The 24,541-nt window shown below is 36.8% G+C and overlaps 1 protein-coding gene across 5 annotated transcripts in view; it reads left to right on the top strand.

Moving 5' to 3' along the window:
- Positions 1-24,541, top strand: part of LOC101740429 (uncharacterized) — a 129,361-nt gene that overhangs the window by 56,108 nt on the left and 48,712 nt on the right. The window contains exon 1 of one of the 5 annotated variants that reach the window (XM_062668563.1): positions 19,579-19,619. The exons of the other annotated variants lie outside the window; for them this stretch is intronic. The gene's annotated coding sequence lies outside the window, so the exon portion shown is untranslated. Of the gene's footprint in view, positions 1-19,578; positions 19,620-24,541 lie in introns of those variants that run through there. 5 annotated transcript variants of the gene reach the window in all.

Here is a 24,541-nt window from a genome sequence, read left to right as displayed (position 1 = left end):
TGTGAGTCCGCGCGGGTGGGTACCACCACCCTGTCTATTTCTGCCGTGAAGCAGTAATGCGTTTCGGTTTGAAGGGTGGGGCAGCCGTTGTAACTTACTTGAGACCTTAGAACTTATATCTCAAGGTGGGTGGCGCATTTACGTTGTGGATGTCTATGAGCTCCAGTAACCACTCAACACCAGGTGGGCTGTGAGCTCGTCCACTCATCTAAGCAATAAAAAACAAAAAAAAATATTATCAGTTTCCGATGTTTTCGTGCGTTCAAGTGTATTCGAATTAGAAATTCAAGGCGATTAAAATTTAATGCGATTAGGGGAGATCGTATAAATACTAATAATAGTTTTCTCTTTCACAGTTTATTATGAGATTTCAATCAATCCAAGTTTTAACGGAACTAATATAATATTATTGTAAAACAACCGATCAGTTAGTTCGGTGCGAGTGCAATTTTGTTTCATCTAGACTTTTCCGCATTTCCACGCATGCTTGAGCTCGTCTTCATTTTTAATTATATATGTAAGGGACACTGAAGTGTAACACCTAGAAATGTCTTCAATTCTAAGTAATTGTTTTAATATATGAGTACATGCTCGTGCTATTTGATATTTTTTGTGGTCACACGCCCACCTGTTCTTGTGAAACTGAAAAGGCCTCCGGGGTACTCATCTAACCAGTAAGCTCTAAGTCATAAAAAAAATTGTGGTCATCGATTACTTGACGCGCAATATGGTTTAAAATCTTTGCAATGGTGTAATCATTTTAATAAAAAATTATTACCTTTTCCTTTTTCGTGCCGTCTTTCAATTTGGAGCGGTATTCAAAATATATTTTAATTACTGATTTCAATCTAATCTGTATACACTATTATGATTAAAAGCGTATTAATAATTAGTAGTAAGAAGTAAAATGTTTATCGTAGAAATATTTTTTATCTATTTGGTTATCACATCTAGTGCCTGTTTATAAACACGGATAATCATATTCGCGTTTACTCCGCTTTCCGCGACGCGTTCACGGAATGTGGTTTCAATGCTGTTTCTCGATATCACTCTTCCGTGGTGAGATCTGAGGCGGTGGCTCCCTGTAATTTTTTTTTTTTTTTTTTTTATTTTTTTTTTTTTTTTTTTTATGATTGAAAGTTTACTGGTGGCCCGAAGGCCTTTCCAGTTTCACCAGGACAGGTGGGCGAGCAAAGGCTCAGCCAAGAGGGGTGGGATTTGCTAACAACTGCCCGAGCGCCTCCGAAGGAGACCTAACAACTCAAGAGCAATTGTTTCGCGAATGAATCTACTACCGGATCGGAATCGCGACCCGCTGAGAAGATCCGGCGAGAAACTCAGCGGGCTGATGCATGGGTTAGGTTGCACGTCGACCTCTTTGTCGAGTTCGACGAGTACGGTTACCGGGGTCCCTAAGCCTGCCCCTAGTATTAGAGCTGAAGGCATCTAATGCAAAGGTTATTGGATCTGATGGATCCGTAAGGACGTGTCTAGGGCGTCGACGGTGACTGGCTCCTGCATGATCAGGATTCGGGGAGTAGTCAGCGGCGGCAACGATAAGGCGATTATCATGACGCATAGCCTTATCGAAGTATCGTTCCGACGCTGACTTCATGTATTTCCGAATTGATTCGAGGCCCAGGTCGTCGTGTAGGTCAACGTTCCTCACGAACCACGGAGCCCCGACAGCTAACCTGCAAAAGCGGGATTGTAGGGATTGGAGGGTGTCTATGTGTGTGCGGGCCGCGTGAGCGAACACCACACTCGCGTAAGTCATGACGGGCCTTATGCAAGTTTTGTAAAGTGTCACCTTGTTCCGAAGGGACATTTTACTCCGCTTACAGATCATGGGGTAGAGTCTACCGAGAATAAACGCGGCACGGTCACGGACTGATTTTATATGCGGGCGGAATGTCATCGATGCATCCAGGGTAACGCCCAGGTACTTGACCTTCCTGGCCCAGGGTATGGGTTGTCTAAAGAGAGTAATCGGGGGTGTGAGATTCCTCCTCCTAATCCGGGAGGAAATCCGTGTGGAGCTTCCCCTCTGAAATAGCACCGCAGTACTTTTCGCTGGGTTGATGTCTATGCGCCATTTTCGGAACCACTGTCCTAGGGCTAGGGCTGCGCTCTGAAGCTTCTTCGCGATTAGGGACTTATTTCTACTAGAATAGTAAACAGTCGTGTCGTCGGCGAATAAAGCTAAATGGGTCGGCGGCGACCGGGGAATATCGTTGACGAATAAGCTAAATAGGAGGGGTGAGAGGACAGAGCCTTGCGGGACTCCAGCTGTGAGAGGTCGTGGGGAGGAGCGGGTTCCCTCGACTCGATATCGAAAAGAGCGGTTCGACAAGAAGTCCCGTATGATGAGCACGAGACTATCCGGCACGCCCATGTTGAATAGTTTGAGAATCAAACCATTGTGCCAGACTTTGTCGAACGCTTTTGCGACGTCGAAGAAGAGAGCTCCCGTGTATAACGGTTTTGGTCGATTAAGCCCCACAAGAATGTGCTCCGTGAGGCGGTGCACCTGTTGAACGCATGAGTGATTTGTACGGAATCCGAATTGTTCATCGATAAGAATGCCCTTGGATGAGACGAAGTCTCTGAGGCGTTTGTAGAGCAGACGCTCATACAGTTTGCCTAGAGACATGAGGAGGCTAATCGGGCGGTAGCTCGTCGGATCATTTTTTGGTTTACCGGGTTTATGTATGCCGATAACGTCCGCTTCTTTCCACACCGCGGGAAAGATACAGTTCGCCATAGCGGCATTGAAAATAGATGCCAACATCACGATGAGTTGGACGGGTAGAAGTTTAATAACGCGGTTGGATATACCGTCGGAACCGGGAGCCTTGCGAGGACGTAGGTCTTTGATCAAGTCTTTAACTTCCATCGGGGTGACGGGTGGTAACGCATCAGAGGGTGGCAAGGAGGCTCTGCGTTCTACCTCACTGTCTACTAATTCTACATGAACAGGGTCCACGGATTGAGTGCTGGGCGTGCACTGGGTTTGCAATGTATCGGCCAGCAGCTCTGCTTTTTCGTCATCATCGAACGCCGCGAGTCGGCCTGAGGGGCCTACGAGGGGGGGCATAGTTACTACCGTATCCGATTTGAGAGTACGAGCTAAGCGGTAGTAAGACCTTTGGGAGGGCGCGAGTCCTTCTAAGAAATCAGACCATCTGGCATCTCGGACTTCGGCGATGCGAGACTTTACGTCGCGTTGTAGGGCACGCATTCGAATACGATTTTCCGCGGTAGGATACCTGTCGTAGGCGCGTATCGAGGCGTTCTTAGCTCTAAGAAGTTCCCTAATATCGTCGGACAATTTGAAGCGGTGAAGGAAGTCCTCCGCTACAACTTGTTTCGATGACCTATCTAATGTCGAGGTGATGTGTGACGTTAAGATGTCTATGGCTTCAGCGGTATCCTGAGGAGACGGGATAGAGTCCGGGTTAAACGGGAGCGATGGTGGATCAGATTCAGCCAGGCTGATGCCCAGCGTGTGCCAATCCACCACAGTCCTCGTGACGGGAACGGAATCGGGAGCGCGACCGAGCTTCATAACGACGGGACGGTGGTCTGAATCTAACTCTGAAACTACTTCGATCGAGTGTAAGCGCAGAGTTACGTTTTTTAATAACGCTATGTCGAGTATATCCGGGCGATGCGCGATATTTAGCGGGTAGTGAGTCGGGGTTAGCGGAGCGACGATATCGAAGGCGAGATCATCGACTAACGCGTCAAGCCGCCTGCCATTCGGGGTTGTGGTGTGTGAGTTCCACCTGATGTGTTTACAATTTAGGTCGCCCGCCAGAATGACAGAGCTCCCCATACCGAGCAGCGCCTCGATATCACTGCTTAGAACGATCTTATCCGGTGGAAGATAAACGGACGCGATAACGATCGGCGCGTGTCCCGTCAGTGAGATTCGGCACACTGATGCTTCGATATTAGCGAGCGCGGGAGGATCGAGCGGGACGCAATGCAGGGCTCTTCTATAGTAAATGACGGTACCACCACCACGGGCAGAGAGCCTGTCGTTCCTGACCATGTTATAGTTCGCGATTTTAGGGTCACGGCGCGCGGGCTTAAGTAGGGTCTCCTGCACTAAAAAGATATCAATTTGGTGGTCATCCCTGTAATCTGAGGTTCTTGTGGCTATTCAATACGCTTGTGGAAATTCTTTGTTCATTTCTATGCAGTAAAACTATAATCATATTCTAATAGTGTGACTTCATTATCATTAGCTCTCAGACGTCCACTGCATAGATCTCCGCTAAGGTTCGCCACAAGGACAAATCTTGCGAAGCCCAGCCTAGTATGATCAGAATTCTCGAATGCAAGTCTTCCCGTTCTCCCATTATGAGTCAGCAATATACGCTGTAGCTTTATAGAGTAAAAGAGTTTCAATATTAAATAAAATCTGTAATTTAAAAACATTTGAACTAGTTTTATTGAGATAGATTTAGATAGATTTAAGTCGTCGTGGCCTAACGGATAAGACGTTCGCTGCATTCGTGTTGAGCGATGCACCGATGTTCGAATCTCAGGCGGGTACCAACTTTTCTAATGAAATACGTACTCAACAAATGCTCACAATTGACTTTGACGGTGAAGGAATAACATCGTGTAATAAAAATCAAACCCGCAAAATTATAATTTGCGTAATTACTGGTGGTAGGACCTCTTGTGAGTCCGCGCGGGTGGGTACCATCGCCCTGCCTATTTCTGCCGTGAAGCAGTAATGCGTTTCGGTTTGAAGGGTGGGGCAGCCGTTGTAACTATACTGAGACCTTAGAACTTATATCTCAAGGTGGGTGGCGCATTTACGTTGTGGATGTCTATGGGCTCCAGTAACCACTTAACACCAGGTGGGCTGTGAGCTCGTCCACCCATCTAAGCAATAAAAAAAAAAACTGGAAATTAGTAAATTTATAATTGAGAATATTCTTCAGAATTAAGGGTGTCAAGGCTTACAGATTCTATATTATTATCATAAATTATAACTAGTCATTCCAACTTTAAATTAAAATTTACGTATCGTTCCATTAAGAAGTATCCTCCAAATGGGGGAGCCACACAACAAATCTATTCGACTATCAATCGATACAAGAACGCAATAAAGTTTTAATGAAATGTAATTGCATCTTGTCGATAATGCCAGGCATTTGGTTTTGAAATAACAACGTTTTGGTTAATGACAGAGACGTACTTGAAATTTTGTAGATTATATTTGAATTCAATTGATTATATAATATGATATTATTTGCGCTTTATTTCGCGTATATGTTAATTTGATGACAGATCTGTAATTTATTTTTAAATTATTTTAAAAATCATTTAGATTTATAAAAAGTGTCAAATACAGTATATAGTTGGATTGTGAGCGACAAAAATATATCAAAACGGTAACGTACATTCTTTGCTATTATTTTTCATTTATATCGGATTTATTTTGCAACTTAATGCATAATTATGATGTTGTCATAAATCACTAAACTGTTTGTCCCAAAAATCGGAATTTCTTCGTTTTACCCCAGCTTAACATAAAATATATGTTCAGTACTAGAGAATTATATTGAGTAGTTAGCAATAATATAAATGCTTACGCCAAGAATATATTATTATTATGAGTGTCAGTTGATTTTTGCTAGCAATTGCAGGTCCGAGATGTTTTAATGTACGCATTGTTCTTATTTAAATATATTATCGACAGCGGCGTTAGTTGGAGTGTATGGTATGTTCAAAGAAACACAAACCAAAATTGTACCATTCATTAAAATTTTTGCAAGATTTATTTTAAAAAAAAATTACCCGTAAAATTAACACTTCCTGAATTGGACCCTGATTGTTTATTTTTATGAGGTGTTGCCGGGCCTCCCGGCAATTTAATAGGAAATGTATTTATGGCCCTCACGCTGCTCATTTCATATTTCATATTATAATCATTTTGTGCCCAGAGACGAAATTTGAAATGCACGTATTCAAATTTACATAATTAATTTGAGGAATTGCAAAGTAGTTGCTAACGTGTTATCGTACAATTCGTAAGGCGGAAGACTTCGAGACAGGTGTTCGGCGATCGTTAAAACCGGATCTCATTACGATAGTCGGCAGCCTCTAACATAAAAAAAAACATAATAAGACAATAAAATCGAACTGTCCAAGGAATGTTTGACGTAACAAAGACGATCGCTACGTAACTGGTTCGTTGTAGTATTACAACAGAAACTTTTTGTGCGACATTTAAAACTTAGTTTCTCGGCAGTTAACCCTTTGAGTTCGAACCGTCGATAGATCGACTTTCTATTAACAAAGTGCGGAGCGTCGAAATACCGACTATTGCGCAGATTTTTAAGTATGCATGAAGGTATTAGGTATCGACCCGTACGGATGTACCTCAAAGCGCGCATGCATAACGTTTTTAATAATTTAATAGCATTTATAAATATCGATTTAAGTTATATTGCTGTAAATTTACGTTTTTTTTTAATTTAATGTTTATAAGGTAATTTTTTTAAATCCTTTATTAATTTCTGCAAATTATGTAAAAATAAGATCAGCGTTAAAAGGGTTAACTTCCGATGTGAACGTTCTAAACCACATTACGAGGTCACGTAGTCGTGTTTTACGGGCAATCGAAAAGTATCAAGATTATGTCGCCGGAAGCCAGGGCGGACGCTTTGGCCTTGCACCGGCGTCTTTGTTTATTTAAAAAATTGATCTGACATGATCTTCGATGCGGATGAAAGATTGCGAACGCCTACTACATGTACTAAGGTCGGTCGGTAATACCCGTTGACAAACTAGATCTTTTACAAGACGTTATACAAACGCTGGAGATAAATTGTGTAACTGCAGTACGTATATTTTGATGAATCGTGCGCGACTAAATTGAGCTCTAGCAAAAGTCCTATGAACGAACCCAATATGTAGTAAGAAGACGATTATCTGAGACTTCTATCTATACTAATATTATAAAGCTGAAGAGTTTGTTTGTTTGAACGCGCTAATCTCAGGAACTGCTGGTCCGATTTGAAAAATTCTTTCAGTGTTAGATAACCCATTTATTGAGGAAGGCTATATAATATCACGGTAAGGCTAATACAAGTGAATCACCAATAAATAATGTTTCAAAATAGGGGTTTAAATAGCTCCTTAACATTCTATAATTCAAAAATATTTTCACTTTCTACGTAAATGAAGTGGGAGTAAAATTTATGCCAAAGTAACTATTCCACGCGGACGGAGTCGCGGGCAAAAGCTAGTTTACTTTATAATATTACGACAGTGCTCGAAAAAATAATAACGAAATGGGTTGTTGAATGGTAACCTAAATTAAATAGTTAATAATAGCTCAAGGATCAAACTAATTAATTGAACAGTTTGTTAATGTCACGGGAGTAGATCTGAAGTATGCACAGAGTCACGTTTTTTTTTGATCGTTAAACTATTCTGAAGACACATTCAGTAAATTACGATTTTAAGGCATTGTAATAAGAATGCAGTTAATGGATTAAATAAATTAGTATGTAAGTGACGCTGATTCAACGTCACGTCGAAAGGCCGACTGTTGCAAGGGCGCGCTCACAGAATACGTCCTACTTAAGAAATGTCGACATTGCCAGCTGACGTGTCAATGAAATATCACAGCTCAATGTTTTTGTTTCTTATAAATTACATTGATTATATAAGACAAAGATCATTTTGTAATAAATCTGCAAATACGTTCTCAAAAACAATAGTACAGTATCAAAAATATGATTTACTAGCGGTCCGCTACGGCTCCGTTCGGGTCTTTAACAAAAGTTTCAACGACGTTGTTTTATTTTTAAATAAAAGAACACTCATTGCGACATAAGTATAATAGTTAGACATATGCTGTCGCGACCCTTTTTGTAAATAACATAGTACATTATTTTATTCTATCATCAATAGTTTTCGCAGGGCAAACGATGTAAAGGATATTTTAGGTATTTTTTTTACACCCTGAGCTATATTATTTGAGTTTGAGTAAGGAACCCTAATTTTTTTTTAAAAAGAATACAGCCTATGTCACTCGGGCATAGCGTAGCTTCCAAACAGTGAAATAATTTTTCAAATCAGTTCAGTAGCTTCGGAGCCTATTCAATACAAACAAACAAACTAATCTTTTCTCTTTATAATATTAGTATAGATGTAAAATCTAACTCATAAGATTACTGGATGAACCAGTAGTTTTTATTATTTAAAAATCACAAAGATGCTAATGATATTAAAAATTTAAACGAAGCCGTATAACCAGTTAGCCGCTAGTTCTTTTCCAACGGCAATTATTGACATACAGTAAGTACTCTGTAATTTACGTTTTTTAATCGATTGAGAACAAAACGTCTCGACGACGACGACGTGAACGCGGAAATCGGGGTTTTACACGCGAAGGTCATGAACCAGTTTCGTTCAACCCTCGCCTTTCACTTACAGACACTTACAGTTTACAATGACGATTGCGGATTTATCGCGCCGACTGGTTCATAGACTTTTTGTGACGTGCGTTCGCCAATGTTGGCAGACTGTCGTCATAAATAAATTTCTTTACATGAGTGACGTGTAACTTTTTTTATTACGAATGTTAAGAAGACAAGCCTTTGGCTGATCAAGTGCGACGGTTTTTTTCCACCTATTCGCTGGTAGCCTAAGGAGCTATACCACTAGGCGCGAAGGGATTGGTGAGCTCACAGGCTCAACATGTGAGAATTGGCTAAGACTAGGGCTAACAAGAGCAATGCTTCGCAGAATCTACTATCGGATAATTCAGGTCGAAGACTCCATTGTACTGTATAACCGTTATTCGAACCCTTAAGCTGGAAAGCTAACTACGTTACCCTCGAAATAGGCAAATAGCTACGGGCTGGCAACACGCCCAACTCAATGAAGGTGGAAAAATTTAGGTGCTCTTATTTCTAGTTATTCTTTATAATTCCATTGGCTATTTCCGCGTAGCTACTGCAGCCCTTGTTAGGCGCGGTCAAATCGAGGCCAACTACTCCGCTCACTTGCAATCAGATCAGGTTGTTCGCTTAACTGGAGTATGGTACATTTTGATATCATTAAAATTTATATACACATATTACATACGCTTTTATCGGTTTCAATACACGATTTTGTCCCATATTTTGAGACCTTGTGGTAACAGTCAGGATTAGATTAGATCAACAATCATATCAATACAGTATATTATATTAGTTTATAACCCACTGGGTTTCTCGCCGGGTCTTCTCAATGAGTGGCGATTCCGACCCGGTGGTAGACTCAGGGAAGCATTGCTCTTGCTAGGGCTAGTGATAGCAAATTCTAAGAATGAGAACCTATGAGCTTGCGTTCAGCTACTCATCTGAACGTTGCTAGAATAGCTCCTTAGGCTACCAGCGATTAGATATGAAAAAAAAAGTATATACTCGGTTATTAAATAAAGAAAATTCTCCATTTGAAGCGGCAATACTAGACTATGATTCGGTACTAATAGTTGATACAGTCTACAATACCGTCTCTAACAGGTCCACCTTGCTGATAATACTATGATTTACAAAAATAATAAAAAGAAACGGTTATTCGGCTACAAATTAGGATCCCATGTGTTATGGGAACCAGATATGTATACTTATATATACATTTTCACCTCAATTTTGTTGCACTAGATGAATGAACGAGATCACCTCTGTTACTTTAGTAGTAAGGGGGGCTGATAGACATGAGTGCCGCTTTCTCACGTTAGGTACGTTTTTCTCTAGAGACGTGAGTGACCTGTCAGTGGGACTTAGACCTTGACACAGTCGCATTTCTCGATCGAGTACACCGGGCGTCTAATCCTTTAGGCTTCAATAGCCTTGGACATACAAAAGTGTTAGGGCATAACACTAAAACTAAATTATAAGTTGCTATTATTAAGACTTTTTAATGTGGTCGGAATTTCTAGGCTTAATGGCCGCAGAACCAGTAGTGATAATTGAATAATTAAATCATTAGAATTATAGGCTGCATTAAGCTTTTTTGTATTAGTGTCGAAACATAATTCGCTTTAAAAATCCAATAAAATGGATATAGCTGCTATATCTCATTACTTAAATGAGACACGACCTCGCTAGTGATTGCAATGTACGTGTTTTTGTTCTAATATCACAAAAATCAAAACAAACGATTTCTACTTGTGTAATATAACAAGGTAAATTACCCTTAACGACCGGTAAACTGTGGTTAATTATTGTGAAATAGTTTGATAGCAGACAATGTAAATATCGGGTGATTTTTCGTTTCCTAACAATTGTTTCCTTAATAACGAAAAGTTTCCACTATTCATTTTTTAATCAACGCTACCTCTGAATAAAAAAATGTCTCGTATCTGCTAGTATTATTATTGATATGATAGATAATAATAATAATAAATGGGAACAAATTACACACGCTCATTTGGCCTCAATTTAGGACTCCCTTTGTTTATGGGTACCAGAGACATATTTATGTACTTATGTATGCTTTATATCTATATACTTATTTACTATATACCTATCTACTATATATTACTATGAACCTTTTACGAAAATTGCGCGCATGGAGGAGTATGAAATTTCCCACACTTATAGAGAATATAAAGCAGGAGTGCAGAATGTTAATATTTTTTTTAATTATGCATAAAAAGTATATTAAATAAATAAAAAATTTACCCAACACAATTTGACTGTCAACCTTTTGTTGTTGTTCAAAGTCTGTGGTCAAATTGAAAATAGATTAATATTGTTTGTCTTTAATATTATATGTCTATCTATACTTCTATACTAATATTATAAAGAGGAAAGATTTGTTTGTTTGTTTGTTTCGAATAGGCTCCGAAACTACTGGACCGATTTGAAAAATTCTTTTTCCTTTAGAAGCCGACATTGTCCCTGATGAACATAGGCTACTTTTTTTAATTTTTTTTTAATTTTTTTTTTGGTTTCATGAGTGTTTTAATGTTTCCGAAGCGAAGCGAGGGCGGGTCGCTAGTAGTATATATAGCCTTGGCGAAATCTGTGATAATAAAGTAAAAGTAAATAACCATGTAACTTTTGTTTTGCGGGGTGAGAAAACGGAATCTAAGTATTTTTTTAATCATTTTCTTTGTGGGCTCCAACCTATTCCCTCGGGTAGCCTGGACATTCTCTTTAAATTTGTTTTTGTGTAGTTGCCTCTGTGGTACAGCGATGTGTGAAAATACAATGGCGGAAGAGAGTAACGAGGATAGTACCAAAAAAAAATTCTCTGTAAATTCATCGTGTTGCGCAACGCAAATATAGTGTTCAAGGGCACATAGGTGACAGCTTTAAGTCTGTTACAAGCGCACTAGAGTTGTTCAACCAGTATCGGCTTAAGTTTTTGTATTAGAGGCAAACTCAGCCTAATTTTGTTTTGAGTGCTTTTGTTTTGAAGACTCCGCTCTTATAAAGAACACAAAGTAAATGTCTCCATCTACCCCGAGATAAGCATTGGTAAATTGGCTACCTTACTAATGTAAGACAGAAAAGACAGACTACTCTCGTCCAGGTTCCTCTAAGCTGAAATTAGGTGAGGTTTTATTGCCATCGTCTAATAAAAATGCTAAAGTATTGCGATAGATAGCTAAAAACTTTTCAATAATACAATTAATACTATAACTACTGCACGCAGTAACGCGGTTGTGCTCATAAATTTGCTATTATCCATGGACGATCCCTCTTCATCAAATGAGCTGCAACCTCCTCTGCCAGTATTAGCAGTAACGACCAAATTAAAGAGATAACTAGTAGCAGCAATGAGTTCAAGTCCACGCGTAACCTCACCAAACGGAGAGTTTGCGTAATGATTGAATCTCGATCGGACGTCGCACTTTACGTTGGTGATGTAAACTGCTTTCACCTTCCACGGAGCCGGCCCAGCGACATTGACCTTGTCGTATTGTGTAATATTATGACATCTCGTATCCGTTTCATGATTCAAGTTTATGGTGGTCATAATGGAGAATATTCATCTGTATTTTAACGACACGCCTTTTTCAATTAATATAGATAGCGTTATCACTTATGGCCTTATGATATTGGGGCCGTAGGCTGTGTTGTATTCCCAGTTCCATTAGCGCAACATAACTATACTTGAGACTTAGAACTTATATCTCAAGGTGGGTGCCGCATTTACGTTGTAGATGTCTATGGGCTTCAGTAACCACTTAACACCGGGTGGGCTGTGAGCTCGTCAACCCATCTAAGCAATAAAAAAATAATAATTATATAGCAGTTCAGGAATGATTCGTTGCAAAATTAAGTGGGATGATATTATCTACTGGTGCGATAGTTAAATATGCCCGATTACTATTAAAAATTAAGTTTTTGCCACAATCAATTCTAACTTTTTCCTTCTAAACGATTCTTATACATTTCGCAGTTGTCCAGATAACGTGTTTCTTGCCGTAGACCTATTATAAAATTATTATACTTTGGATTTTAAATGGCCTTGTATGTATTTTTTTTGTTTTTTTCGCAATAACCCACGCCCTATGATAAAGGGGACGGCCCATTTCAGGCCCAAAGCGGACAATAGATTAGAGAAAAAATACTTAGTGCATTAATTTTGTCATAAATAAATATGCATTTACTTTCTTCCAAATAAGCGCGACTACAGTTTACAATAAGTAGTTTAAAAAAAGTAACTCTATTGAAAAAAACAAGAATTTTATTTTTGCGGGAAAAATATTGCCAGCTTCAAAACCTTTTACGTATTAAGTAAACATTTTAAGTACATATATAAAAAATAAATAAATCATTTTAAATATTATCATTAATCAATCGATTTTAATCGATTTTAAGCACATAAAATAACATCAAAGACATACCCATTGGACTTTAACTTGTTACTATACTTGAGACCTTAGAACTTATATCTCAAGGTGGGGTGCGCATTTACGTTGTAGATGTTTGTGGGCTCCAGTAACCACTTAACACCTGGGTGGCTGTGAGATCGTCCACCCATTTAAGCAATAAAAAAAAACTTAACTTGTATTGTTATTTAAATATGTACAACTAAAACAAAAACATTAAAAATAAAATATAATGTGTACTCGTAAAAAAAAGATTAAGAAATAAATCCAATATCGGTTATTTAAAAAAATGATCGATATATGAATTTCATGTAATTATTTTTCTTTATACTGACAACACTGATTTTAATCTGACTGACTGAGACTTCGCTTGCTGCTTGTGCTTGCGTTCAAAATGGATGTGTTTTGATTTTTCTTCGATTTATTTTGCTATTATCAATAACGTTTCATACTACGGCTGAAAACCATTGTGTGAATTGTGGTTTTAACCTCACCGAGATTTAAAACCGTGTATATGCTCTCCTGTGCTATTTTTAGATGATTTACTAATTGTGTATGAAGATGAAGAAAAAATAGAATAATATAGATATTTAAAGAAGTATGTGTGTTTATTATACCCTAATAACTACAATTGGATAAAAATACATTAGGAACATCTTAAACATTAAAAAAAGAAAAGTTCTTGAGGTATTTATATAGAAAATTAACCTCAAAACGAGTTTTTTATTTTTATTATATTTTTTATAATAATGGCGTCAATTTCAATATATTTTTTAGATATCTAATACATTTAAGAACTTGAATCAGTCCATTTTTATAGTAATATTTGATGTCCACCTTGGGCCTAGCACACTATGGAGAGTGGGCATTCCCCTTTATACATGGAAACGAAATGCATGGTTTTTTTGAAGGATTAGTCAGATGGCTCGGTTTAGTATGTGAACTAACTCCCTACCACGCGTATATAAGATTATATAAGAAGAGGAAGAGTTAGATAGGAAAGCTAGATGGGAATATTGCTAGCACGGATAGACAATTGGAACATATACCATATTTATCTGATCTTATCATAACTAAAAGTACATTACGGGCAATATTTCTGATCTTCTGATAGTTATGCACTTTGATGGATGGAATAATACAAATGAGACGTTGACACAATATCTCAAAGCGGCTTGTGTCATTTATGTTGTGATATCTACGTACTACGGTAACCATTTCCCTCCAGATAAGCCAGAGAAAGGTGACCTCACCTATGTCGTAAAAATAGGATTAATTTTTAACTAACTAGTGCAAATACTTTTTATTTAATGTCTCTATAATCGACTATGTTGCAAAATTTCTCACATTAGATATACTGATTTAATCAAAAGCTTAGATTCCGCTCACGGTTCGGCCAAGACCGAATATGTCAAATCGGCCAACTTTATTATACATGCGACGAAGTGGGAACTCTGAATTTGACTGTATAAAAAGTCTTACCGACACGGCGGAATTTATGTTAAAATCTTATAAGGATCTCATTTAGCGCTTGACTTGTTAGGTTCTGTAACTAGCCGACACGAATCGTTGGAGAGCGCTATTCCGATTTTATTTAATAATAAAAAGACAGATATTTTAATCACGATTAATGAATACAAAGTAACTGATCGATTGAGAAATTATTTGATTGCGATCGTCACGTCAAGATACTTGTGCACGACTTCTAGTAAAGTTATAAGTAAGAGGTTTAGGCCAGTTATAGTTTTTTTTTTGTTGCATTACATGATTCATCCGAGGTCTGTAGACATCAGAACATAACTATCGCCCGCCATTTTGAGACATGAGGTCGAAGTCATAATTGTTTAATTACTGTCTCATCCTTTAAGCCGGAAGTCACGATTGCTCGCGACAGAAATAGACAAACAAGATGGTGGTTATTTAGGTCCATGAGGTGAATGCATCCTGTCTGTCTTAAAATTCGTAGAATATTAGGTTTCTTGGAATGTAGGTGAATGAAAAACGTTTCTTACTTTTTTATGTTATATATTGCAGTGTTAAGACATTACAATCTGAACACGGCGCAGGAACGTTGCAAAATTAACTTTCAAAAATGCAATTCAATAAAATTCATTGCAAAGTTTCCACATAGTCATTTTAAACGGGAAACAATAAAAATAAACAAGTAAATGGTCCTTGTTTTTATTACAAAAACAATTATAATCACTAAATAAAAATGCGTAAAACGGTCCGAAAAGTTTCCTTAATGATACAAATAAATTCACACGGTCCGTAAATTTTATAATAAGAGTTACGAAATCATTGAAAACACTTGGTATCTAATATTAATTAATGTTTCAGTGATATATCCGAGAGCTGGATATTTTTGTTTAATAATATTTTATAAAAAAAAATTAACTTGGAAATCTTTAATTACACTTAAGGTACTAAACGGTAATTTTTATCATGAAGTCTCACATTCCTACACATATCCTATACATTCCTATACAATCTTTTTCATGGGTTTGTGTTTAAATATGTTAAATAAGATATTATGTTTATATGTTGTATATGTACACATATGTTCATTTCTCTCGAACATTATATATATATTTCTTATATACGAATTATCCACCAATATGTTTTATTTTAAAAATAATAACAACCTAAACTTTAATTTTCATTTTCGCTTTTTTTTTAAATCCATCTGAAGAAATTTGTTAATGGCTTTAGTGTATGTTACTTTATGTATCTAGATCTTTCTAACTGTAAATTTCTTAAAACTATAAAATGAAATAAACATGTAAGTATAACCGCAAGACACGCCTAGATATAAATATAATAATAAAATTATATTGCAATTTTTTATTTATTGTAACACTTCACAGAACATTAGGGTTACAAGTGGTTACAAAATATAACAAATATGATTGGACGTGACATTCTCGCGTACACTCTCGTTTATTCTTGATCTAGATTTTTGAAAGTAACCGTTGAAAGGTCATACAAACAATAATAGAACTAAAAGGAAGCCTTGATATTGTTATAGGAGTCGACAATTTTATATTGATTGTGAAAGACGGATCATTCCGACTTCTTCTATTCTGTCAATCATTGTGATGCGAAGGTAGGTGCTGGTCCTTAAAAACAAACGCTAAGTATATCGGTAAAATTTAGTTGTTTTTCCTACCTAAGCTGATAGCCTCGAGAGGCTATTTCAGCGTAACCTTAACTAGTAGGTGAGCTCACGGGGCTCAAACCGGAGTGATGCTAACACTGACCCTAGCAAGAGCAGTGCTTCGCAGAATCTACCACTGGATCGGAAACGAGACCCACTGAGAAGATCCGGCGAGAAACTCAGTGGGCTGTGTCTATGGGTTAATTCGCTCGTCGAGCCCTTCGTCGCAAGCGACGGGTTCGAGGACGGTGACCGGGTAAAATTTAGGAAGACTGGCTGAACTGACTATGAAATCAATGGTTTTTCATTATAATAATGATTTAGTCTTTTAGTTTCATTGAGAGAATGCATTAAAAAAAACTTGAAACACGTAGATTGCTCTGCTGTAACTAAATCTAAATAATTCACGCTCCACTTACAGACCGCAATAAATCAATTTTCAATTTAATAAACAAGCACTTTGTTCTTCAAATAAAAAGATTTCATTCTAAAACAACGGAGTTATCTAAGCGATATTGCGTACTTGTCCGATTTCAAAATTGCATTCTATTTTAATTTGCCAACGCAGGGCTGCGCGGGATATACCTATATATAATTCGCAATCGCTAACAAAAACTAACGCAGTATTGTTAATATAGTTTGTTGTAGAAAAGAACGGAATTGGTACAGAGTTTCACTTTCCTAGTTAAAGAATGAAACATATAAAATTATTTGAAATTTTTGATGTTCATTTATTTAGATGTTTCTGCAGTGCTAAAGTTCGGCATCGATTTCTCACGGCTTTTGTGCATAATTTTTAATGAATTCAAGTAATAAAAGTGTCTTATAATATTGATTATTCATATCCCACACAATTTTTACTGGTGGTAGGACCTCTTGTGACTCCGCGCGGGTAGATACCACCGCCCCGCCTATTTCTGCCGTGAAGTAGTAATGCGTTTCGGCTTGAAGAGTGGGGCAGCCGTTGAAACTATACTGAGATCTGAGAACTTATATCTAAAGGTGGGTGGCGCATTTACGTTGTAGATGTCCATGGGCTCCAGTAACCACATAACACCAGGTGGGCTGTGAGCTCGTCCAACCATTTAAGCAATAAAAAAAAAACTAGCTTTATCTTTTGATGACAGCATAAACTGCATTTGTTTGAGAGTTATCTATCTAACTTCATCGCAAAAAAGACGGTATCCGTCGTTAAATATGTAACAATGCAATTCAATTCGAACCCATCTCCAGCAAACAACGAAACATCACGATATACGTTCATGCACTATTCGTCCAAGGCTGTGGTACAACCGTTGCTTCCTCAGACATTCTTCAGCAGACATCACAATGTACGGCCCATTGTTCTCCTCGTCGTAAACAATCGCCGCTTATCTCAATGACATCTAGTTCTGCCAATCCATCTGCCTGTCTTCGGACCACGAATGAAAGAGATAAATCATTGACGTCAGCCACGATAGGTTTTATTGGTCAACATGTTTTAAGTATTGTTTTCTATAGACGCGCTTAAGTTTTTCATGTTCTGGGTTACAAATATTATTGCATATATGTATGTATTTTTTTTTATTTATTGCTTAGATGGTTGGACGAGCTCACAGCCCACCTAGTGTTAAATGGTTACCGTAAGCCCATAGACATCTACAAGGTAAATGCGCCACCCACCTTGAGATATAAGTTCCAAGGTCTCAGTATAGTTACAATGGCTGCCCCGCCCTTCAAACTGAAACGCATTACTGCTTCACGGCAGAAATAGGCAGGGTGGTGGTACCTAACTGCGCGGACTCATAAGAGGTTCTACCACCGGTAATTACGCAAATTATAATTTTGATTGTTATTACACGATGTTATTCCTTCACCGTGGAAGTCAATCGTGAACATTTGTTGAGTACGTATTTCATTAGAAAAATTGGTACCCGCCTAGGATTCGAACACCGGTGCATCTCTCAACAAGAATGCACCGGACGTCTTTATCATTTAGGCCACGACGACTTCTAAAACATGTCCTAGTTTTAGTTTTACTCGGTTACTAAAAACGATTTTTAAAATGTAGTCCTTCCACGTAGCTTCTTACTTCGATGTAGTAAATATTTACAATATATTGGAAAAGAGCAAGCACAGAGTTTGTTCCCGATTGTTTTAAGTTGTGAAACTGCATTATTGGCTTTAAAAGATTTTAAAAGATTTCCGTATTAAAAGTTCTACTAAAATAAGGAATCATTTTGAATTTGATTGATTTCGATATCATCCAACTCAATCTAAAGTGTCAGCTTATTCGTAGTCAAAAACCGTTTCTTATTCTATATAAGTTTAAATAACGTTGTGCGGAGTTTTGAATAATTCATCGGAACCCACATTTCGTGTATTTTTTCATGAACCATCAATGTACGTAACGCCCACTTTATTTTTAAATCTTCCATCTCATGATTATTTAATATATTCAAGAGATACACTCTGGTTTATTGATATATACACAGTTATTGATCCTAAATGTGCATGTATGTATGTATACTAAATACAGTAATTATTATTTTATTCATAATGTAATTACGATAATAGATTTGCGACCTATTGCATTAAAATGATGGAAATGGAAATCTCATTCTCAATTATAAATGTATTTCCATAAAGAATAAAAGGAATACTCGTAAAGTTAAAAATTTTAATGTAATCAGTTTTTTTATTGGCAAAGTCATATTCTGAAATATTCCCTGTTACTACCATAGATTATACACTTAATATACGAGTACCTATAGATAACATACAATAATTTTAATACAACAACTAAACCTAACAAGGAGTTTCATTTAAGTTCGGAATTTAAAACCACAGTGTCGGTAAACTCAATATACACCTAATAAAATATAACTCTCGTATGTATTCGTGTTGTGCAATATATTTCGCACTGGCAATATTCCGTTACTATGTCAACGAGGGGCGTTTGAATTCCAATCGCAATTTCAGCAGACACACAAGTACAACGTGCTCTGATTAAGTATCGATAATTTTTTTGGCGTTTGATTAAAATCTATATTTGTTTTATATATATTTTTTGGAAATGTTTAAGAGAACGTATTCTGTTCGTAGAGCGAAAAAATGCATTATAGAGAATTCTAAAAACGAACTATTGTAAACAAAATAAACTGTAAAAAGTGAGACCTTGGAACTCATGTCTCAAGATGGGTGACGGTATCTGCGTTGTACCACTTAAAACCAGATGGGTCATGAGGTCGTTCAGATGATTGGACGACCTCACGACCCATAGCAACCCAAAGCAACAAAAACAAGAAAGTCTTATTAATATCGTCATTAAGTCTGATCCAAACCTATCTGACCTCAACCTCCCTCGTTGTGTTATATCTCCAGTAGTATATCTTTTACAAGGGGCCAAGAAACTTTTCGGTTTCTTCTTTTGTTCCTTTTATTTCATTCTTAAACTTATACGATCAATGAATCTGATAATTAAATATAACATACGTAGTAAAAATTAGACTAATGAAATGGTTTTCTAATTTCGATTTGTATTTATTTCAGGTAAATAAACTTCACTTCAACCTTAGAAAGAGACGTATGCTGAGAGTTCTTAGTACTTAGAGAGTAAGTGCCACATAAACTATAATTGGTATTGATCATCGAACAAGTCATGAAAGCTGTTAGAACATAATCAAAATAGACGTTGAAGCAATCGATTTATATCACGACTGTACAGTATATCACATCACTACAGGACTTACCTCAGTCGTAACAATAGCTGTCAACAAAAAGCACAAGAATCGACCATTACATCAGGCCACCTAATAACTAGATTGTGGTAATAGACCACTTTCACTCGGGCCGAGTGCATTGGCGCAGGAAAACGTTGACCGATCGAGACCGCCTTACGCTAGATTGACAATCAATATAAATTACGACGCGACAAAATATCGATTGTGTTATCTTGTAAAACTAAATAACGCTCACATATGAATTTCAATAAGAATAAGATTTTTTTGTTATATTACTGATGGTATTTAACGAGATCTTTGTTTTAAATACATATTTATATGCTTTCTGTTTTTAATACGCTTTTATTAGCTTCATAATTCAAAATAGAAAATCAATTTTAATAAATTTGAATTAAAAATAGTCTAAGAAAAAAAAAAATTGTTGTAAAAAAAGCGTGGGGTGCATGGTATCAATAGTTATAAATATTTTATGAACAGTAGAAGGGTTATTTTGATAATATCCTGAAAAGCACCCCACTTAATTCAAATTTATTAAAATATATTTTCTACTATTTACTTGGATTTTCTATAAAAGAGAGTATTTTTTAAGTTTTTTTAAACTGTTTTTTTTTTTGATGTTTTACATAAATATAGTAAAAGTATCCGAAGAAGAAAAAATTAAGCGTTAGCCTAGTTTGATACTATTGTATATCCCACTATACATATGTAATATCCCATAGTATACTATACAGTATCCAACTAGGAAATACCATACCATAACTATCGATTATAGTACTTAAGTGTCGGAAATCAATTTTATATCGACATTGGATAACCATTTTCATTGTTCATTGAATTAATCATCGGTTATAAGTACAAAGAATAGAAAGTTTGATTCGACAGAGGTCAGAGTCGACCTTAACGCTCCAGCCTCGACCTTGTCCGTCATTATGTGTCGCAACGAACATCTCTATGGTCAGACCGTATTACCTAATCTTTGCAACCACGCATTCTGCGTCTATTCAAGAATTCGAGGACATATTTTAATGTTATGAAAATTATGACTAATTCATAAATTTTCGATTTCCGAACGATGTGTTTTTTTATTTATATTAAAATTAAATTTTAATGTTATGAAAATTATGACTAATTCATAAATTTTGGATTTCCGAACGATTTTTTTTTTATTACTATTAAAATTAAACTTTAAGAATCGGTAAAAAATCAATGACGTATTATTATATCCTATAAGGAGGTTTAAACCTCGCTGCGAGACCACGATTGATGCTTTCATCTAACACTAGCTTGCTGACTGATAATCTTTAACAGTGTTGCGCTCCCAAAAGTTGCGACATCAAGAAAGTCTGTAATGTCTTGTATTAAAAAAAAACGTCAAACGCGATGACAAGATCGATTGATCAAATAACATCCGAATTATAAACGATTGACATTTTGATACCTGTATGTCATTGAAAATGTCTTCATACGTCTTGAAACATGGTTTTGTAATCAGGAAGCCTGAAATATGTTAATAAGATAAAAAATAATAATGAAATATTAAATTTGCATTAGCTATTGAGTGCATTGCAATAATTTGAATCATCAATACTAACTATTGTTGGAGAATAGAATCCTTCAAATATAAACAGAACGTGCACACTTCATTTAACGGCATTCGTAAGGTCACGTATTGAGATATAAAATGTTGATTAATGCTCATTACGATCACAGTAATCGATATTGCCAAAATCGATATCCTTTTTTTTTCCGATGAATACAATCGATTCATCTTTGACGGCTCGTTCACTTGCGGTCAGTCGAAGCAAGGTCATTTCGCAATTGACCCGAATCAATGGATACTAACGATTTGTGATGGAAATGTTTATTGTTATAGTAAACTTGAATAGGATCATGTTAACAAGAACGTTGAACGAGTGCTTATGATTGATGGTCAACTTGATTTGTTGAAAGCAAGGTTCAAGTTCGTGACGAATGATCTGCATTCTTCAGGCGCACTGTTTGGGCGTTACGAGTAGGTTACGAGCCAAACAATGTATAGTTTTAAAATGTTTTGTTGGCAGTAGCTTGCGAAAAGAAATATTAATTAAATAAATGTTTCTCTTAAATATCGCACTACTTAAAAGTACTTGAAAATACGTGTTCAATGTTAAATGCATCTAATTTTCATTGCTTTGGATGAGTTGATGAGTTCACGCATACCCGATCTTGCGGACCGAATGGTAAACAGTTGACGTCGCCCTAAACACATCATTTCGAATCTTCACGATCCACTATCGGTGCTTGTAAGTACTTCAAGCATCGGTCACCGTTCTGGTCAAACCCGTCGCTTGCGACGGAGGGCTCGGCGAGAAAATGAATCTACAGACACAGCCCACTGAGTTACTCGCTGGATCATCTCAATGGGTTGCGTTTCCGATTCGGTGATATATTTTGCAAAACACTGGTCTAAAGCCAAAGCTAGTGTTAACAACGTCCTCAGGTTAGAGTGAGTTCACTTACTCGCCCGGTTACGCTGGCATAACCTACTAGGTTACTAGCTTAGGTAGGAAAAAACTAGACTTGGGGTTGAAGACTCAATTGTGTCTATTCTCAGGCGGTCCTATTCTTTAAGTCGTAACAGATTATTGCTTTGTGATAGAAGTAGGATAGACCACTGGTATCTATCTTGCAGACTCTCAAAATTACCTACAAGCAAGGAGAAGGACTTCAAGTATTTAGAAACCTAAAAACCAACACGTTTAGTGTTTTGTTAATATACCTTAACGTGTTTAGTAATGTATTTATTTGGTTAAAACAAGTACCTAGCGTTTCTCAATACATTGGACGGTAGTAAGTACGGAGATGCATCTGCGCGATTGCGTCCGCGGTGCATTGACCTCAATAATGCGTTTTGCGGTCAAGTTGCATCAAACCAACATAATGATAGCGGCGTGTAACGCCCTTAACATTTGTTTGGCTTAAGTTATAGGCGAGAGTCACGAAATGAACGTTTAATAAATGCGTCTGTGATTCAGCTGTGTTTGTTATTGTGAAATTATATATACGATATAATAAGACGCCTGGCGTATCTCGACCAATATTTGTATGCTTTGGTAATAAAAATTACATTGAAATTTAAGGTTGCAGTGTCGATCCTCGCTCTCAGTATGTTATCCGAAGCTCGCCTGAGCGTTTGTCGGTTATAAATCGAGTCGCTAGAAAATTAAGACAGTATGTTTTCCGCCAAAACCGTAATCGAAGTTCGACGTTAAGAAATTATCGGGTTATCACGTTTTTCACGGTCGCCTTTAATCCTTCTGTGTTTTTTTATGTATTTGGACCATCGCGCGATTTAAGGAAGTTATATCGATCGAGTCGTAATTATGTTTACCAACGAATATAAAATTTTCTTTTAAGTATTTACATAACGTAGATCTCTAGAACAGCTAAAAGAAACTGGTGGTAGGACCTCTTGGGAGTTCGCACCACCACCCCGCCTATTTCCGCCGTGAAGCAGTAATGCGTTTCGGTTCGAAGGGTGGGGCAGCCGTTGTAACTATACTGAGAACTTAGAACTTATATCTCAAGGTGGGTGGCGCATTTACGTTGTAGATGTCTATGGGCTCCAGTAACCATTTAACACCAGGTGGGCTGTGAGCTCGTCCACCCATCTAAGCAATAAAAAAAAAAGAAAAAAAAGAAAAAAATGGTAGGCTTAAACTACGCAGTATTATTACTTTAACGTATCAAAATATATTTTTGACTAAAACACACTACAATGAATGAAATATTGAAATTGTCGTAGCTTTAGCTTGAATATTAGAGCCAAGATATTAGCGCCAAGACATTCGAAATGTTTTTTTATTACTCGTAGAATAAAACAAATATGAGAGATATTTAATGGTCTAATTTTAAGAATTCCTGATCTATTCAAATAAAATAGCTTGCGAGTAGATTAGTCGGGATAGAAGTAAGCAATTTCATTTTGTGGTTACATCCAATCACGGATGTATAAGGTTAACGATCTGTGTATTGTTAGGGCGGTCTTATATGCGATGAACAGGATATTAAATTCCTGCTTATTGGATTTTCTGATTGTTCTTCTGAAACAAAATGCTCTTGAGCTGGAATACATTGTAATCGTATAGAATAATATCAGCCGAAATGTTTTCCTTTAAATATTTAGACATTGAAAATTGGACCGCATTTACGAAAATGTAAGGTTTGATTTGTTTTATAGTATATGTTCGTCGTATTCGTATTTAATTTCGTAAAAATAATTCTTTTCAATCCAATGAAGTTTAAGAGTTTGCAAGCTGCGTTCTTAATGCATCTGTCATTGTTTTAATATTGACGTGGTTTATCTTAAATGTAAATACCTATACATTTTCTGTTCAACTTTTAAGTGAAATAGTGGTCTCAATTACTCATTTGGTTCGAGATATTTTTTTATATATATACCAGAATTAATTCTTTTTTGAATATAAGTTTATGATACCCGATCAAACGAAAGAAATGAACAAAATGTTATTTCGTTGTTAAAATAAACTTTCAAATGTTGCTGAAATGTTAAATCAATTTGAATATTTTAAAACAACCTTATGACTCACAAATCGATGAGGACAATTATCATAAAAGCTGAGTTGATAACGTAGCTTAAACTATCCATAGATTATGACCGGTTTTTTTTTTTTTATAACGCCATATTGTTGTGTCTTTAAAGCGGTTACTTGCTCTCAATTAAGAAAAATAGTATTATTATTCGCCAATACATGTTGGAAAGAGTTGATCATTGAAAATACGAATAAAACAACA

This window comes from Bombyx mori, chromosome 5 (assembly GCF_030269925.1).
Source record: "Bombyx mori chromosome 5, ASM3026992v2".
Taxonomy (NCBI): domain Eukaryota; kingdom Metazoa; phylum Arthropoda; class Insecta; order Lepidoptera; family Bombycidae; genus Bombyx; species Bombyx mori.
Note: the sequence above shows the minus strand (reverse complement) of the source record. Positions and strands in the feature narration are given on the sequence as shown.